At 39.8% G+C, this 18,625-nt stretch overlaps 1 pseudogene; it reads left to right on the forward strand.

Annotated features, from left to right (window-relative positions):
* Positions 1-749: 749 nt before the first annotated feature.
* LOC141632385 (ABC transporter A family member 2-like) overlaps positions 750-18,625 on the forward strand; it is a 52,752-nt pseudogene continuing 34,876 nt past the window's right edge.

Raw genomic sequence — 18,625 nt, forward strand, 5'->3', positions numbered from 1 at the left:
AAAGAAAACGAGCTCAAAAACCGAGCTATAATCGAGCTTCAAAACACATGTTTAAAACGAGTTTTCTTCGCTTTTAAAATCGATTTTTCAAATCGATTAACATATTAAAATAAATGATTTTTCAAATCAAATATACTCATAAAATGATTTTTCAAATCAAATATTTATTTTATTTTCAATAAAATAAACTTAAGAAAATAAATTCAAAATAAAATAAAATAAATTAAAATCACCTTAAAAAAGACTTTAATTTAAATATCATTTAAATTAAAATACTCCGTCGACAACGCTCATTCTACATCGTAAAACGAACCCAAATAATGACAATGACAACTAATAAATACATGTGTCCTATCATCATCGGGTGTTTGTCGGGTTCTTTATAAATTCCAATATCGACGGATACGGGTATCTACACCTTGCCACAGCCTCATCTAGGAAGTTGTGTGTACTGCCTGAGTCTATTAAGATGTGCACAGAATTAGATCTTACCTTCCCCGACACTCTCATTGTTTGAAAAGAGTTATGACCAGCCATGGCATTAAGAGAGATTAAAGGTTGTTCCTCCCCCCAGTTCTCTCCACTGTCATTCCCAATTGTAGTGAGGTCACTCTCCTCCCCCAGCTCACACTCCTCTTCATATCCATCACTATCCTCCATTTGTGCTTGTAATTGGACAATTGTGAGTTTCGCCAGCTTCAAATTAGACTTTAATGGCGGATGTTTGCAAGCTCCAACTAATCGTAACAATGGCGGAAATTCGCAGCAAACTTGTAATGACAGACAATATTCAGAGTCCAGGAAAGAGTCTCTGATACCAGATGCAACGATTCTCAGGGAAATTAATCCGGAAGAAAAAGTTACACAAGATAGATCAATCACAAGAACTCCAAACAGAGAAAGAGTTCGGATGAAGATCGAAAGATTTATATTAGCTTGAAGAATGATTACAAGTGTAAAGATTACAAGTGTAACAGAATTCTACAGCTAAATGATTACAAAGAATCTAGAGAGATTTTAGGGAGAGAAGTTGTAATGAAGTTATATGAATGAATGAATGACAAAATATGATTGTTGTCATCTATTTATAATTGTCTTATTAACAGCCTAGCTGATTTTTGTAACTAACTTCCTAACAACTTCTAACAACTTCTTGACTCATGGGCTGACGTGGACAGTTGACTTGCCAGATCTGTTACATGTTATTAGCTTTTTCCCCTTTCTCATTTATCATCTTGGTATGTTGATTTTGGCTTTTAATTTTTTTTTGCTTTGGGTTGTTTCGTCCACCATCGGCACTATAGGGATATTCCTGGGGCTGGGCTCTTCCCCAGTTTAGTATTTCTGTTGTTTAAGATTTTTTTTCTTATTTTGATTTTTTCTTCATTTTGGTTTTGATTAACTAATTTGACATTGCCGTTGTTTGAGATTTGTTTTTGTTTTTGCTGTGTAGGCAACAATTAATCACCTCCATCGCGCAACAATGTCGGATATATTTTCTATCTCAGTCTCCTTCTTGTTATTAGCTTTTTCCCATTTCTCATTTCTCATCTAAGTATGTTGATTTTGGCTTTTAAATTTTTCGGAAAATTCACATGGTACCCTTAAAGTTTACCACTTTTCCCATGGTATTCACCTTTTTATATTTGTGATCAAGGTACCCTTATGGTTTACTTTTTGTGCACAAGCTGCCCAAAAGTCTTACTTTTTATCCTCTCTCTTATAACATCGTTAACATTTAACAATATCCCCTTTACCAACTTAATTAAAGCTAATGTTAATGTTAAACACCTGAATTTTTTTTCCTAATTTCCTAATTATCCCATCCTTGCACCATTCTCAATTTATCATCCTCAACCCACCGCACATACACAACACATCAATAATCGCTCCGGCCTCACTAATTTGAACACCGTCAGCTCTACCTTATTACATCCTGCTCCAGTACTCCACCATCCTAATTCTAACAACAGCCCAAAGTGTAGTGTAGTTGTGAATCAACTGATCTTCAAAATATCACCATCACCCACAATTAAAATCGAGGGCAAAGAGGATGAATGAGTAAATAATACAGTAGCATCTGTTGATTTACCAAAGTGTAGAAACTAAAGCAATAGCAATTAGCAAGTATGGACTATGCAGTATGTATCACTTTGTTCAACTATAAAGGGAAGTATCACTTTGTTCAAGTGTTTGTGGACTTGTGGTTAGATTGGGAAGAGAGTTTATGCTAGGTGTATCATATTCCTGTGGTGATGATTGGTGTTAGTAGATAGTGAGTGTCGAGTGTCGAATAAGTTTGGCTAGTGGTCTAATCTTTAGTGGGTTGAGTGTATAAACTTTATTAAATATTAAATATTGTTAATCATCTTCCTCAAAGCCATTAATTATAACACTCTAGAATTAATTTGTGACACATCAATAATTCCGTTAGAAAGTTAACAGAAGTTAGTAAATTTGGCATATAGGCAAAAATGTGAAGTTTAGGGGTATGTTATACACAAACTTAAAAAGTTGGGTACCATAGGAAAAGTGGCAAACTTCAAGGGTACCACGTGAGTTTTCCGTAAATTTTTTGCTTTGGGTTGTTTCGTCCACCGTCGGCACTATAGGATATTCCTGGGGCTGGGCTCTTCTCCAGTTTAGTATTTCCGCTCTTTTAGATTTTTTTCCTTATTTTGATTTTTAGGCAGGTCGGTCTTTTACGCTGTTGATTAGGTTGTTTAGTCCACCGTTCTCTTGAGTTTACTAAGTTCTGTTTAGTTCGTGTGTACAGGTTCCCGCATCAGGTGCTTCCATTCATGATTCATCCATTTCTCCATCTTCATCTCCATACAGGTTTGTTAACGTTGATTATTTTTGCCCTTTTGGTTTTGTTCTTATTGCCAATTTCAGAATCGTGATTGCCTTTCATTTTTTGCCCTTGCTTCTTCACATTCTTTGCCATTTCAACTTCAGGCTACATTGATCCATTATTGGTTTGAACGGCATCCGTATTAATGTATTCTACACTCATTTCCCCCATCAAATCAAACTGCTTAATCTCCTTTAGTTCCTATTGCTCATTCTCCTTCAGTATATTTGTGACGCTCAATGTCATCCTATATTCATTGGTATAAGCATCATCTCCTATTTATCTGCTTGTTGTGGATCCTATTGTAAGGTTATTTTAATTTTAATCATTATCCGCAGGTCCCTGTTGAATTTTCATTTTTTTCCCAATACCTTTCCCTGTTGAAATACATTAGGGTTTTGAGTTCATTTGAGGCGGCATTAAAGGGGAGTACAAGATTCCAGGAAATGGAGATGAGAGTGGCAACGAAATCAACTTTATAAAAAAGAATTACTCTATTTTTAGCCCTCAAATGTTTAATTCCCGATTGATTATAGGGTTTTGTTTTCACTCTTACTCATCGCAATTTTTTAGATGTGTGTGTTCTGTGTAGTCGGTAGGTTTGCCCTTTTCATGAGGTGATTCCTTTCCACTTTCTACTCGTCTCTCCACTTCGGGTGCTAATTCACAGGTGAGAAGTTGATCATAACTTTACTGCTTGGTTCACTCGGTTCTATTGGACTCATAAATTTTCAGATTGTATCACTGGTGTAAAATTCAACAGCGTTTTTGATTCTCTGTCCTAGATTGTCATTGTACAATGCAGGCTATAACTTTTTCAATTGTTGACTATTATGCAAGGATTTTGGAACTTCGTGTGCTAATTCACAGGTGAGAACTTGATCATCACTTTACTGCTTGGTTCACTATGTTCTGTTGGACTCATATATTTTTAGATTGTATCACTGGTGTAAAATTTAACAGTGTTTTTGATTCTCTGTCCTTGATTTCCATTATACAATGCAGGCTATAACTTCTTCAATTGTTGATTATTATGCAAGGATTTTGGAATTTGATGGGTAAGTCTAGAGAAGTGCCACTTTTCATTCGATTTTAGGTTACTAATTGATGTAGTTGTAGCTATAGTTTGATTTATAAGTTTCTGACACGAGGTTATGTTCATTTAACGATTATTGAACGCCTTTATTGTCACCATTCAAATATGTGAACTTTGTGTTGTTTCTCACCCCCAAGTTTGATAAAGATTGCATTTTTATTCGGTTGGTATGGTTTGTTTTCTTTTAATTATGCTTCTTTTCTTTCTGCCTTCTTTGAGTGCATTATGTTTTTTTTTTTGGGTCGGTTGCATCTTTAAAATGACTTGTTTTCTTTCTGCTTGCAATATAAATTCACATTTCATCGACTAGTAAAGGAATTCATTTAATAAGCTTAAATGCAGTCAATCATCAGCAAAGCCCAAATCAAACACTTCAGTAGATCAAGTCCAGCTCAGATCCGTGGATTCCTTTAAATGCTTGCTTTAGACAGATTATGGTGGCATGTTAGTCTTGAAATTTGGTTGTTTGTTTGATCCTTGAATTATGTTGTATGGAATGTTATTGTGTATTGGAAGAGGTCCTCTCCAGCTATTAGCTATTTGTAAAGCATGCTTTTCTTGATTGTATCTCCTTCCATAGCATCAAGTGCTCATGCAATTTCTGTGAGATTTCAGATTCCAAGATTTTTGTTTACAACATTCCCTTTCATATTTTCGTTTGGTTGATGGGAATTTTAGAGGACTTTAAATCACAATGGACTAGATTAGGAGCAGTAAAACCAACTTTTCCATAAGCAGTAGCCATGTAAGAGTACCTAGGCTATGTTAATTAAAATTTTATCCCATTAATATTGTCTTTAGTTATGTTATATCATGTGAGACGCACGATATTTGAACCCTCATGAGTAATGTCACTCATGTCTTTACCAATTAAGTTAGAATAAAATACAATTCGATTAGCATGAATGGAGTATTAGCATTAGAAGAGAATATGTCATGCTCAAGTTCTGCAGGTTAAGTCATTTAGGACAGAGGAAGAGGTCATGAATGGCTTCTTACGAACCCAATGCACAGTCCAGGAGCACTGGATTTCAAAAAGAAAAATGGAAAAATCGGCTACGATCTTCTAATTAACTCGACAGCAGTCTTTATAAGAGGCAAATTCGAAGACCCTACCATCAAATTCCAACTCCCACTTCAGCTTATGTAGTGTCACGAGTTTATTTAGCCAGTCATTTTGTTTAAATTTCATGACGTGTTTATAACTAAGGATTCCTTTGTTATTTGGATAATGGCCAGACCTAAATTTTAGTTGGACAGTCGGTTTGACAGAATTCGCGCACCCTCGAGCAGATCCCTTCTTAGCCATGGAGTCCAGTGTTCCAACCTTTTTCTTAGCCGTTGCTATGTTTGGTTTTGTATTCCAAATTATTTCCTTGGTGACTGAGAAAGAGCTAAAACTTAGATAGGTTTGTCTCCCTTCTAATATAGGTTTAATTATTTGTTTTGTGTTCCAAGATTTTTTTTGTGTACCGAAAACCTTCAAATTTAGCTGGTAATATCAGTCATTAGTGATGTTGATGACCACATCGTTAAACTTGGATGTTTCCTTATTTCTGCTAAAACTTTTCAGGTAATGAGTATCATGGGTCTTTTTGATAGTGCATATTGGCTATCAAGGCTGGCTTAGGATGGCCTTATCGTTGCCATCTCATCTGTTTTCATCATATTGTTCGGGATGATTTTTGAGTTCGATTTTTTCCTGCAGAACAATTTTGCAATATTGTTACTTGTGTTCTTCCTTTTCCAGTTGAACATGGCAAGTTCCTTTTATTCATTATTATCATACTTTGTATACCAATTGGTTCAGTTTGTGCAGTATCCACTAACGTGTTATATGAGCTCCACCCTTTCCATGTATCTATTTCAGACAACCTTTGCCTTTATGCTATCGGGCTTCATCAACCAGGCATCTTCAGCCACAAATATAGGGTTCTATAACTTCATTGTTGGCTTTATCACCCAGGCAAGTTCTTAATGGAAAATTACACATTATGAGAGAGTCTATGGACATGGGCCACCCGCGCATTGGTCTCGAGGCGGCGGCACTTCTCCCACGGAACCTTGGTTTGCCAAAGCACGTTATGGGCCGTTACCGATTGGTGAGGCATTGAAACCAGTGAAAGGTTGAATAAGCCTGCATTTGTGGAGTCGCCACCAATTTATTCTGAAAAAATTGGAAACCGTTCGAATACCTCGTACCATGTCAAGATACAAAATAGAGATATGAACACTAAGAACTCGTTACCCTTAGCATTCTATGTCTAGAATGACTCTCGAAGATACCAATGCACATGGATATCCAGAGATAACTGGAGTAAGGGGTGAGGGTTCGTATTAGGAAGCTCATTAAACCGTATGAAAATACGTCAGATTAGAGGTGATAATACGATTAATAGTTGATTTAAACCGTAATTAAGAACTACATCAAAGCAAGAAAGATTTCAGGGACAGAAGCCAACCCAGAACAGGCGCAGCATCTGCTCTGCTGCGTCCCTTCGAAGAGGCGCAACACTTCCTGCGTCTGTTCTTGAGTTGGGCTCTGGCTTTGAAGTCAGAACCACGGATTGTTATCGTTCATTGGTAAATTTAAGGTCGATTATTGATATTAGGACTCAAGTTGAAGTATTTTAATTGATTATATGCATCTGGACAAGTCATAAAATGAATCAAAGATGAGAATTTACAGCAATTTACATGATTACGATGAAATCGTGTCGGATATACAAAAGAGCAAAACTTTGAACTTGAAAGCGTAATTGAATTTGTAAAACTAAAATCAAATAAAGAAAACTATGTACAAAAGACGAATTCCATAGAATCGATATGAGAAATCGAACCTCGAAAATCCGGGTTTGAAATAAATGACGAAAACCCGCAAATATTGAATTATAAGGGATTTATGTCGAATTATGCGTTATAGTTTAGAAAGGAATATTAAAAACATGCTTATACACTGAAACTGAAAGAAACGAAAGAAATAAGAGAAATAGAAAATTGTAGAAGGTCGAGGAAGAAAAAGAAGAAGAGTAGGAGCAGCGACAGCCTCAGGAAGAGGCGCGAAAGATGCTGCGACCCTTCGAAGAGGCGTAGCTGGTACTGCGTTTCTTCTCGACGTCAGACCTTTGTTGTCTTATGAAAACGGTTTTAAAAGATGGATTTTAAGACGGTTTTTGAACGTGCTTTTGATATAGACCTTACATTAGATGATACAAAATAAAAGTATAATGAATAAAATAGGATTTACACCCTCAGACTTACATGTTTGACGAAACGAGATTGACTAAAGTTATCGTTAGTGATTGATCGACTCGAATATGCGTGGAAAGTGCCCTTGTTAAAGGATTTAAAAGATTGATTAGATTGATTAAGGTGGAGTTGGTCAAATTGGTCGGTCTATGCAACGTGACTGGGACTCAGAATGTTCTGAGCTTACGTGGTCGATTGATCAAGCATGTAGGCGTCGAAAGCAAAAGCGTAGTCTAGAATGCAAAGAGAGAGAAAGAAGGGGCGGAACACTCGCGTGCCAAATATGGAGGCCGAAGGTCTCTATTTATACTAAACACACGAAGGAGTTTAGGAATGACACGGATACGGAAACAAATCAAGGAAATATTCTGGAAAGCATGGAAAGAGGGCTAGGGAAGAGGCACAGCAGCCACTGCGACCCTTAGAAGAGGCGCAGCACCTGCTGCGTCATTTCCCCAGAGGTTTCCTCCTCAGCAAGAAAGATTTCCGCGTTTTTTATGGAATTTCGGTAGATATGCACTTCCTTATTCCGTGGAACACAATATACAAAAGATATTTCCTTAAAAAATATTAAATTTAATTAGGAATAAATATCCAGAGAATTGTAGAACACTCCGGAACATTCCAACTCAGCATTTAAACGGTTTCTAGAAAATGAAGCGGTTTTTGACCCGAACTCCAAGTGAACTCTAATTACTGTCAAAACGACCGTATCGGCGCGTAGATGACGACCATGAGTTTGACTTGAGTGTTTGAGCTATCACTTGTCGATGAACTTACGAACTGTCATAAAATCATTCCGCTTATCAAACATGCGGCCCAATCATCACTGGGTGGTTGGCGGGAGGTGCAGAAATGAGGTATCTACAGAGCCCCCACTTTGACCAAGGCTTGGACAAGGCGAAAGTCAATGTATATCCCTCAGATTAATCGAAGATTACAACCTGACGACTATGGCGACGCGAGGCGGCTCAAGGGCTCTGAACCAAGGACCTGTCATCAGGAACATTTTAGCGTCTGTCGACTATCAGAGAGGGTCTTTTAAAGTCCATTAGACTACGTAAGGAAGCTCTCCAGCCATAAGAAGAAACTATACCTAGGGAACCTGCTTGCGTCGGTCTCAAGCGAACTCTATTTTTTGAGAAGTACGTGAGCTATGAGCGACAACTAACTCTCGCTGGGGAACATATTGATGACTCTGCCGGGGAAGAATCATACGTTGGGTCGATAACGGCGCGCCCTTGGCACCGCTGGGGAGAAAGATAATAAATGAGTCGATAACAACGCACCCATGGCATTGTTGAGGAAGAAATAATAGATCGATAACGACACGCCCTTGGCATCGTTGAGGAAAAGTGTTTCATCGACAACGGCGTGTCCTTAGCACCGCTGAGGAGAAAAAAGGTATCTGATCGACAACGGCGCGCTCTTGGCACCGCTGAGGAAAATAAAGGATCGACAACAACGCGCCCTTGGCATCGCTGAGGAAAATAAAGGTATCTACAACAATACGCCCTTGGCATCATTGAGGAAAAGTGTAAATCGACAACGGCACGCCCTTGGCACCGCTGAGGAGAAAATAGTAGGTCGACAATGACATGCCCTTGGCATCATTGAAGAAAAGTGTAAATCGACAACGGCACGCCCTTGGCACCGCTGAGGAGAAAATCCGCTCGGGTTGCTACAAGCGAAATTCCGATACAGAGGAGAAGCCAATGAACTGTATTTAGTGATCATGAACTCTCTCGGGAAACAAAATGTCATGGTTGTCCGTAGTTTGTTGAAGAAAATGCTGATTCGGACGAAGAGAACCCCAAAACGGAGCCATATGTTGAGGAAAAGGCGCATGAAGCCTGGGCCCACAAATAACGAACTTATAACGAATTTCAACGAATTTTGAGGAAGCTTATTGAGGAAAAGGCGCAGCAAAAGCTACGACCTTTGGAAGAGGCGCAGCTAGTGCTGCGTCCTTTCCCAAGCTCGTCCCTGTCTGGGTAAAAACCCGACTTAAGTCGTGTTTTATTTTCATTTCAAAGCACAAATACTTCGTTTCTTCGTAAAAACTCAACCAAATTCTGTCAAGAATTTGATCAAATCTCGCCATTAACCATGACTAATAGAGGTATATGTTTTTTACTTGCTTTAATTCGCATTTGAGCTTGATTTTGGGTCGAAAATTAGGGTTTTTATTCCCATTTATGTCGAAAATTTGGGGCTTTCGTCCCAAATGAATTTGCCTCATGAATTTGACATTAGAAATGAATAATTGGCCATGCTAGGAACACAACCATATATCCCTTTTGAATTTTCGTCAAGTATTAAGGATTTGAGGACGAAATGTGACGGTTTCTCTGCTAAACCGTAAAACCCTTCGAAAATGGCTCTATATAGCCCATTTTTTATGAAACTTGGCGTTTTGGAACCCTTGAGTAACGGGTAAACTTGCTATCATGCCGGATTTTTGATTTGTGACAGCTCCTCCGGGACACTTTTATATGGCATAATCGACATTGTAGCGAAATGCTGCTGAATTTTTGGCTCGAACCCGCAACTAGGCTCGAACTTAGATTCTTCTTGACCCATCCTACCACACGTGTGGTTGGACTTTGGAAAGCATGGCCAAAGATGGACAAAAAATGCCGCTTTAAACGCTTGAAAACACGCTTAGCATTGCTTTATTTGCTTTGATTGCAGAGGACATTCCTTCTACGCCGGAGAGAGACTTCATGGAGACCGATGTCGAGCGTTCTACCATTCAGGAGATGGAGGAGGACCTAGAGGAGGAGGCCCCACGGAGTGCCAACGAGGCGGCCACGAGCTCGCAGGAGCGCCTGAGTGGGCCGAGAAATGGGATGGCATAAATCTCATTTGGGCAGTGGAGAGCCACATGTCGTACAGGACGGCGAGGAGTATGGTAAGCCTTCAACTTGTCATATCTTATTTCATTTACTTCTTACCCATTACCTTATCATTTACTTGTTTGTTCATTTCTTGTCATTTGCTATGCTTAAGAAAATTTTCATTTGAATTGACGCAGAAGGCTAGGAACTTGAGATCCTTCTCTGGTAACACGACGATGATGGATGCCTTCGGGAAGCTGACGGAGGAGGAGCATGCCATCATCGAGCAGGGAGCTTTCGGCGCCTTGGTGCGAGGTTTGAGAGAGATCAAGGAAATGAAGATTTGGGCTAATCTTTGCTTGATTCGAGCCTTTCTTGATCGGTTCTGGGACACGACCTCGAATTTCCATATGCCTTTTGGAGAGATCGGGGTCACCTTGGAGGATTACGGTATGCTCTCGGACCTGTCGTGTGGAGAGGAGCTATTGGTGTGGCCATCGACAGCCATGAGAGTAGACTCGGCTGAGGCGAGGAGTCTGAACGCCTGGAACCTGGCTACGAGTGAGGCCCATGTTCCTGGTTTAGTGCCGAGTACCTACGTGAGAGACTACTTCGGCGGCAGGGTGAGGATGGATGGACGTATGATGCCTCCACCACCTTATACCGCTAAGTAGTGGCATCGCTTATGGCTATGGTGGTTCTTGTCTTCGATTTGCCTCGGAGACAAGGGGAAAAGGCTGTCGACGAAGCTTCTTCCGTTTCTTTCTAACTTGAGTAGCCTAGGTTGTTGGGACTGGGCTACTCCTAGCTTTGCGGTCCTTACACGTTACATGAGGGCCATGGTTCTTCCGGAGTTGATGGAGAAGGGGACTTCTCCTACCACTGTCGGTCCTGGAGTTTTGTTGGACGTACGAACCTTTCTTGCAAATATGAAAGATCATTTTGTCATTATTCTTCTCTCTTTTGAAAACATGAAAGATCATTTTTGTAGAGAATGAGCAGTAACCACTATTATTCATCTGCAGACGTGGGTGTACTTCTACTTTCCTAGTTTTGCGTCCACGAGGGCGGCGGACGTACCGAGGGAGTACCCCGTCGTGAGGGACTGGATCATGTGTCGTCGGAAGAGCTAGCGATCTTCTTACGACATTTGTCGGAGGGGTGTGAATGCCCTGAGCTTAGACAGCGTAAGTATCTTTGATTTTCATTTTTATATTTTTTCTTTGCTTGGAGACGATCATAGGAATGACCCCCCATTTTCCTGCCTTAGTGGGTGCCCCGGCCTTGGGAGAGCTACACCGGAGCTCCAACCTTTGTGACCGAGGTTCTTCGTCCTCGGAGTTCGAGTCGGTTGCTTTTGACGACGCCCACGGGGCCTGTGTGGTACTTGGGTGAGCGTTTGGCTAAGCAGTGCTCCCGTGACACTTTTACGGTTCCCATCAATCCTCCACGGACGATGTTTAGGGAGCCCTCAGAGGCTGAGAGGACGACTGACCTAGCCGGTGCGAGTGGTGACGCTCTCCTTCTTCCTAGCGAGGAGTATTCCGAGTTTGTTCGCCGGTGGTTAGCGTACTGGCCGATCGTGGTAAGCATATTCACTTGTTATTATTATTTTTTGATAAAACTGATAAATGATGAATGATCATCAAAATAATGAATCACTTGAGTTTTGCAGGAGATCGAGGTGGCAGGCGTCGACCCCCAGCTTTTCCAGAGACACTCGAGTACACTGATTCGACCGGCATGACGACGATCTCGGAGATCCGGGACTTCAGTGAGGCGGTAACCGACGCTGGCTTGGATGAGTGGCAGTACATAGTGAGGAGGGTAAGCCCCCTGCTTTGGCTGTCTTTTGTACTTTTACGCCTTATTACATATGAATGCATTTGCTTGAACCTTTTCTGTATTTGTATGAAGGTGGCACCATCCAGGCACGTGGAGTTGTGGAGGATGGCCAACCGGCTATGAGCTACAGCCATTGAGGCCCTTGCAGGTGGCTCCGGGAGGCAGGTATGAACCTTCCATATCCGTTCTTTATTTCTTATCTTTACTACTTCCAACTTTGTGAAGGGAAGTAAAATATTGCTCCATTTCTTCTGTGTAAAGGGAGCGTAGCTTGGAGCGTGAGCTAGCGCAGTCCCAGGAGGAGACGGCCCGCCTGGTGTGAGAGCTCGAGGTTAGAGATGCTAAGATTGCTGCTCTTGAGGCGACAGTAGCTGAGCTGAGGGGTCGTCAGGCCTAGTTAGCTGGCTGTTTGTTGTACAATTGTACATTTTCTTTTGATGTCACTTTGGGCAGGAGCCCGTATTTTGATGTACACTTTGCTTTTTTGACTGTATATATGATGGCTTGTTGATACCGTCATCAGGTACCAAAAATAAATACCTAAGTACTACTAACAGAAGTCAGCGGTAAGTAGGGTCGATCTCCACAGGGAGGCGGTCACTATCTACTTGTCAATTTCGTCCGTCTGATGTCACTAAACTGGGGGTTTTAATTGTTTGAACTAAACTAATCAGGATTAATATAAGAGAATTAAAGATCAGAGGGATTAACAAGAGAGAGAAAACTAGGATTGTCGGGTTATCAATGAATGCCAGTTAATTGCAACTAAGGTCAGAGATCGGTCGCATGTGTCAGTCTAAGGGGCAACGAATATCTCCTTCCGGTCTCAATTCGCCCTAAAATACTATTAGCTTAGCTTCCGCTCTCACTAAAGCATCTTATTGTTCACTGCGGGTCTCACCCCTTCCAACCTTCCGGTCTAGGTCAAGGCTTACCAAGATTAAATAAGCTAAGTGCATCGATTCAAATAGCTAGTTATAATTAATAGCAATGATTAACAACATAGACAAAACAACACCGAAAAATCTGTAAACCTAATTAACAATTAACAACAATTCATTGACTCTCCTAAATCCTAGCAGGGAAATTAGCTAGACATAGTGATGAGCGAGGCAAGAGCGAAAGATAAGAAGGTAACAAACATTGAAAATTAAATAAAGAGAGTAAAAGGGAAAGAGAAGATTACAGAATAAGATCCGGAAAATAGAGAGGAAATAAGTGTTCAACAGTAAAAGGAAGAAAAGGTAACGTTTGTTGTGATGTGTCGTCTTTCCTATTTATAGGAAAAATAAATTATTTGACCTAAAAATGAAATAAGACTGAAAAAGCCCGAGCCCAATAGAAAACCACTAGATCGGTCAATTTAGAATCACTCGATCGAACAGATTCCTGGCAAAACCTCTAGATCGAGTAGAAAACCTACTCGATCGAGGAACTCCAATTATGCGCATTTCAATCGAACATAAATGTTACTCGATCGAAGACTTCTTCTATCCAAAACTACTCAATCGACCACAAAAGCTTTCGATCGAATGACTTGGACTCAACCAGCTACTTGTTTCGTTTATTTCAGCATTGACTTGTTTATTTAGCTTCCGAAATGATTTCACGCATCCCATAACAGCGGTATTTCCGCTCCAAATCTACTCATCCTCCAAATGCATGCAAAACGGACGATAAAAGGCTTGATTCCACCACTTTCAGGTCCATTCCTGCAAATAAAGCAAAAAAAACCAAAGTAGAATATTCGGGGCATTTCGTAGCATAAAACTACGAGAATAGCATAGAAATAAGTGCATAAAGAGGCTTAAAAAGACTATATAAAATACACGTATCAAATCTACCCAAACTAAACCTTTACTCGTCCTCGAGTAAACTAAATGCAAACTAAGGAACGGATATGAAAACTCAGAGCTAGCTACAAATGCCCACTTAAACCAATTTAATGCAAGCAAACTAATACTCATAGCAAAACAGTCAAATGCAAACGAGTTATAAGATGTTTATAAAGAGCTGAACTATCGACCTTGCAAGACCTTTGATAATGGACTCTCACGGGTCACTCTTCTCTCATAAAGCAAAGGGTAAGCAATTAAATGTAAGAGAGAAAGAAAATAGCCGCTCACCTAAACTTTTACCCACATAAACATGCATGCAACTAATATGATAGACAATTCTAGTTACCGTAGACACACATTCCAACCAAACAAGGTCCTGTCACAGCCGAGGGCTTACAAAAATATGGTAAAGTGAGGCAATGGGTAAGAAAAGGCAAAACATTTATGGGAAAGTGGAGGTATAGGCGGCCAAGCTAGTACCTAAACAGAACCAAATAACAACATCCGATTCTTACTCAATTACGAATTAAGCACAAGGGCCCTTCATTTGGCACCAAAACTCACCAAACCGAACTAAACATACTCCTCAATACATGAAGCATAGGAGTGAAACCGTCAACAAACATTTTTCCATTTTTTAAAATTTTTTCTTCCTTCTTTTTTTTCGGTTTCTTTTTCTTTTTTTTTCTTTTTCTTTTTTTTTCATTTCTTGTTTCAAATTTTTCAACTTCTTTTTTTCATAAGTATCATCCTCCTTCCTCCATAAATTACCAACTCCAAATCATCAGATACAAGCCAAACTTGGCACAATGAAATATATACCACAAAACAATCTAAACTAGCTTGACAAGGCAGGCTAAATTTGGACGTAGTTAAGGGTCAACAGGCAAATTTGGCTTATGTGGAGTTAAATGGGTAAAGATGAAAGAAAGGGGAATATAAGCACCTCCCTGCATGTGACACCAACCACTAGCTTGAATGTAAGTAGGCAAAAAGCAATTGAATTTCATATACATGCAAATTAATGATACATGTTATGCAGGGAGTAACTACTCTCAATCTTACATGAAACTGATCACAAATGACACCAGTTTATACAGCTCTAAATCTTAGAAATTTTAAGTAGCTTGCCAAAATTTTCAGGTCAAGTCTATTCGTTCAGCTAAATTTTAACATTACCTCGTAGATATGCAAAATGACAAAGCTAAAAAGATAATTAGTTTATGCAAGGCTTAAGCAAAAAGACAATTGCAGTCCAATTTCATCATTGAAATTTACCATTCCGACTCGACCTATATGCTAAAATAAACGTGAATTTTTTTTATATTATTGAATTTTTCCAAATTTTATGGAATTTTTGAATTTTATAAAAATAAACAACAATGCATACAGAAATTAAACGTGATGACAGAAATGCAATAAAAATATAAATACAGACACAGATATGGATGCATAACCTCCCCAAACCAAACCATACAATGCCCTCATTGTACTCAAAAATAGGGAAAGGAAATGCAAACTAAAAAGGAGAGAGATGGAGATGCGGAAAACTCACAAGAATACGCGAAGTAGGGACCTCCCCAAACCAGCCAGCAATATGGGAGGTCGCTAAATAGCCCCAGAACGTCACTAGAAGCAAATTAAGCCAAGTTACTCGATAGTACTCGATCGAGAGGGTTTAGTACTCGCTCGAGTATATTAGGCTGCAAAACTGTTCGATCGAAGAGAAAGGTTACTCGATCGAAATGCTCTCATTTGCAGGTACTCGATCGAAAGTAGCAGATGCTCGATCGAGTGAAATCAACAGCAAAATAGTTCTATCGAGTATATAAAGTACTCGATCGAGCTATTCACGATAAATTCCTACAAAGATGCAACAAACAGTCAGCGAAACTAACTAAACAAGCTTAACTGTTCCAGTTTATGGTTTAAAAACCAATTATTACACACACAACCGAAATGTTTAAAAAACAACTAAAAATTAAAACTCCGAGTTGCCTCTCGGACAGCGCTAGCTTCAGACAGGTCCCAACTCGACCTTCTTTCCTTTTTCACCTCTCTAATTTAGCCTGGTCAAAACAGCTCAAAGCACGCAGCAACCGATCAAATAGCTGCGCATGTGCTACACAAAACTGTAAGTAGCACCATAGTATAATGGTATCATAGGAAAATAACATGTTTAATCGTTTAAATCTAACAAATTTCCTATGACAGCTCCCAAATTTGTCCACAAAATAAAGGAGCTGAGGAGCACTTAAAAATAAACTAAGGTACCGTTTTAGCGTAACGAATTTCTGACGACAAATATTGTGAAAATTTAGTAACTTATTCATCCATACGGGAGGGGGTCGAGCATCGGAAGGAAAAATAGGAGTCATATGAGATAGCGTATGAGTAATACCAACAATAATGAAATTATCGTTAACTACCTTAATTTGGTTGCTCTCAACGTCGGAATCATTGATAAAAGAATGTATTACCTCTTCCGTGCTAGGAGCAATTACTGACTCAACTGTCTTTTCATTCCCTTCCTTCGTGGGTTCTATCCCGTAAATCGCAGCCTCCAGCGCATCCAGCTCGGCTTTGAAAATGGGGGATTCACCATAGCCATTATCTTCATCAAAATCGTCATCTAAAACGGACTAAAGTGACGTCTCATTGCTCTCCATGGCCAAAGTACTCGATCGAGCAGAGATAGAACTCGATCGAGAGGTTTCCTCCTGAATATTACTCGATCGAACACATGAAACTGCTCGATCGAGATCCTCCTCATAATAGTTGTTCGATCGAGTAATATTTGTTGTTCGATCTTCCTCAGGCATATCACTCGATCGAATACTATAATCTGTTCGATCGAGCATTTGTTGCTGTATAGTGCAGAAATCCTCGTGTGAAGCTTCGTTTTCAGATAGACTGTCATACTCCGAGTCATATAAATCATCGTTATCGATAGGCAACTCGGGTCCTTCATGGGAAAGACCACTCTCTGCGTGCCTAAAGTTCGTCTCAGCAGCTAACTGAGCTATTTCAGACTCGAGCTCATTAATTTTAGCGTAATTAAATCTATCATGCTCCTGTAATTGGAGTGCAAGCGCCTTCACCAAAGATTTCGGTTCAGCAATCTCTTCTTTCTGTTCATCAGGATGAGGAGCTTGTTGTTGCGGTGACCAAACAAATGGAGGCTTTTGATAGCCTCGTTGATAAGGTGGATGTGGCGACACAATTGCAGTGGGATGACTAGCTTGTCTATGCTGCTTAAACGCATAGACCTCATCGTTCCCCGCCAAGCAAATAGCGGCATCGTGCCCAGCAGTACTACATCTCTCACAGTAGACCACCTGCTGCGCCATATAATGGAACATAGGTGGAAGATCAAAGGTACTCAAGCCTTCCCTTTGACGATCTTTTACCTAGAATTGTCTAGGTAGGACCTATCAAAACAACACTAGAGAAAAAGATGAGAACGGCCTCAAGGAATAAATTCCTCGAGGCTAAAGACAAATAAAAATAACAAGCAAAAAAATAGTTGCCTCCCCGGTAACGGAGCCAAAATTTGATACCGTCGTCAGGTACCAAAAATAAATACCTAAATACTACTAACAGAAGATAGTGGTAAGCAGGGTCGATCTCCACAGGGAGGCGGTCACTATCTACTTGTCAATTTAGTCCGTCTGAGGTCACTAAAGTGGGGGTTTTAATTGTTTGAACTAAAATAATCAGGATTAAAGGAAGAGAATTAAAGATAAGAGGGATTAACAAGAGAGAGAAAACTAGGATTGTCGGGTTATCAATGAATGCCAGTTAATTGCAACTAAGGTCGGAGATCGGTCGCATGTGTCAGTCTAAGGGGCAACGAATATCTCCTTCCGGTCTCAATTCGCCCTAAAATACTATTAGCTTAGCTTCCGCCCTCACTAAAGCATCCTATTGTTCACTGCGGGTCTCACCCCTTCCAACCTTCCAGTCTAGATCAAGGCTTACCAAGATTAAATAAGCTAAGTGCATCAATTCAAATAGCTAGTTATAATTAATAGCAATGATTAACAACATAGACAAAACAACACCGAAAAATCTGTAAACTTAATTAGCAATTAACAACAATTCATTGACTCCCCTAAATCCTAGCAGGGAAATTAGCTAGACATAGTAATGAGTGAGGCAAGAGCGAAAGATAAGAAGGTAACAAACATTGCAAATTAAATAAAGAGAGTAAAGGGAAAGAGAAGATTACAGAATAAGACCCGAAAAATAGAGAGGAAATAAGTGTTCAACAGTAAAAGGAAGAAAAAGTAACGTCTGTTGCGATGTGTCGTCTTTCCTATTTATAGGAAAGACAAATTATTTGACCTAAAAACGAAATAAGACTGAAAAAGCCCGAGCCCAATAGAAAACCACTCGATCGAGCAATTTATAATCACTCGATCGAACAGATTCCTGGCAAAACCTCTCAATCGAGTAGAAAACCTACTCGATCGAGGAACTCCAATTATGCGCATTTCGATCGAACATAAATGTTACTCGATCGAAGACTTCTTCTATCCAAAACTACTCGATCGACCATAAAACCTTTCGATCGAATGACTTGAACTCAACCAGCTACTTGTTTCGTTGATTTCAGCATTGACTTGTGTATTTAGCTTCCGAAATGACTTCACGCATCCCATAACAGCGGTATTTTCGCTCCAAATCTACTCATCCTCCAAATGCCTGCAAAACGGACGATAAAAGGCTTGATTCCACCACTTTCAGGTCCATTCCTGCAAATAAAGCAAAACAAACCAAAGTAGAATATTCGGGGCATTTCGTAGCATAAAACTACGAGAATATCATAGAAATACGTGCATAAAGAGGCAAAAAAAGACTATATAAAATGCACGTATCACTTGTTTGCCTTTGATGCTGG

This window comes from Silene latifolia, chromosome Y (assembly GCF_048544455.1).
Source record: "Silene latifolia isolate original U9 population chromosome Y, ASM4854445v1, whole genome shotgun sequence".
Taxonomy (NCBI): domain Eukaryota; kingdom Viridiplantae; phylum Streptophyta; class Magnoliopsida; order Caryophyllales; family Caryophyllaceae; genus Silene; species Silene latifolia.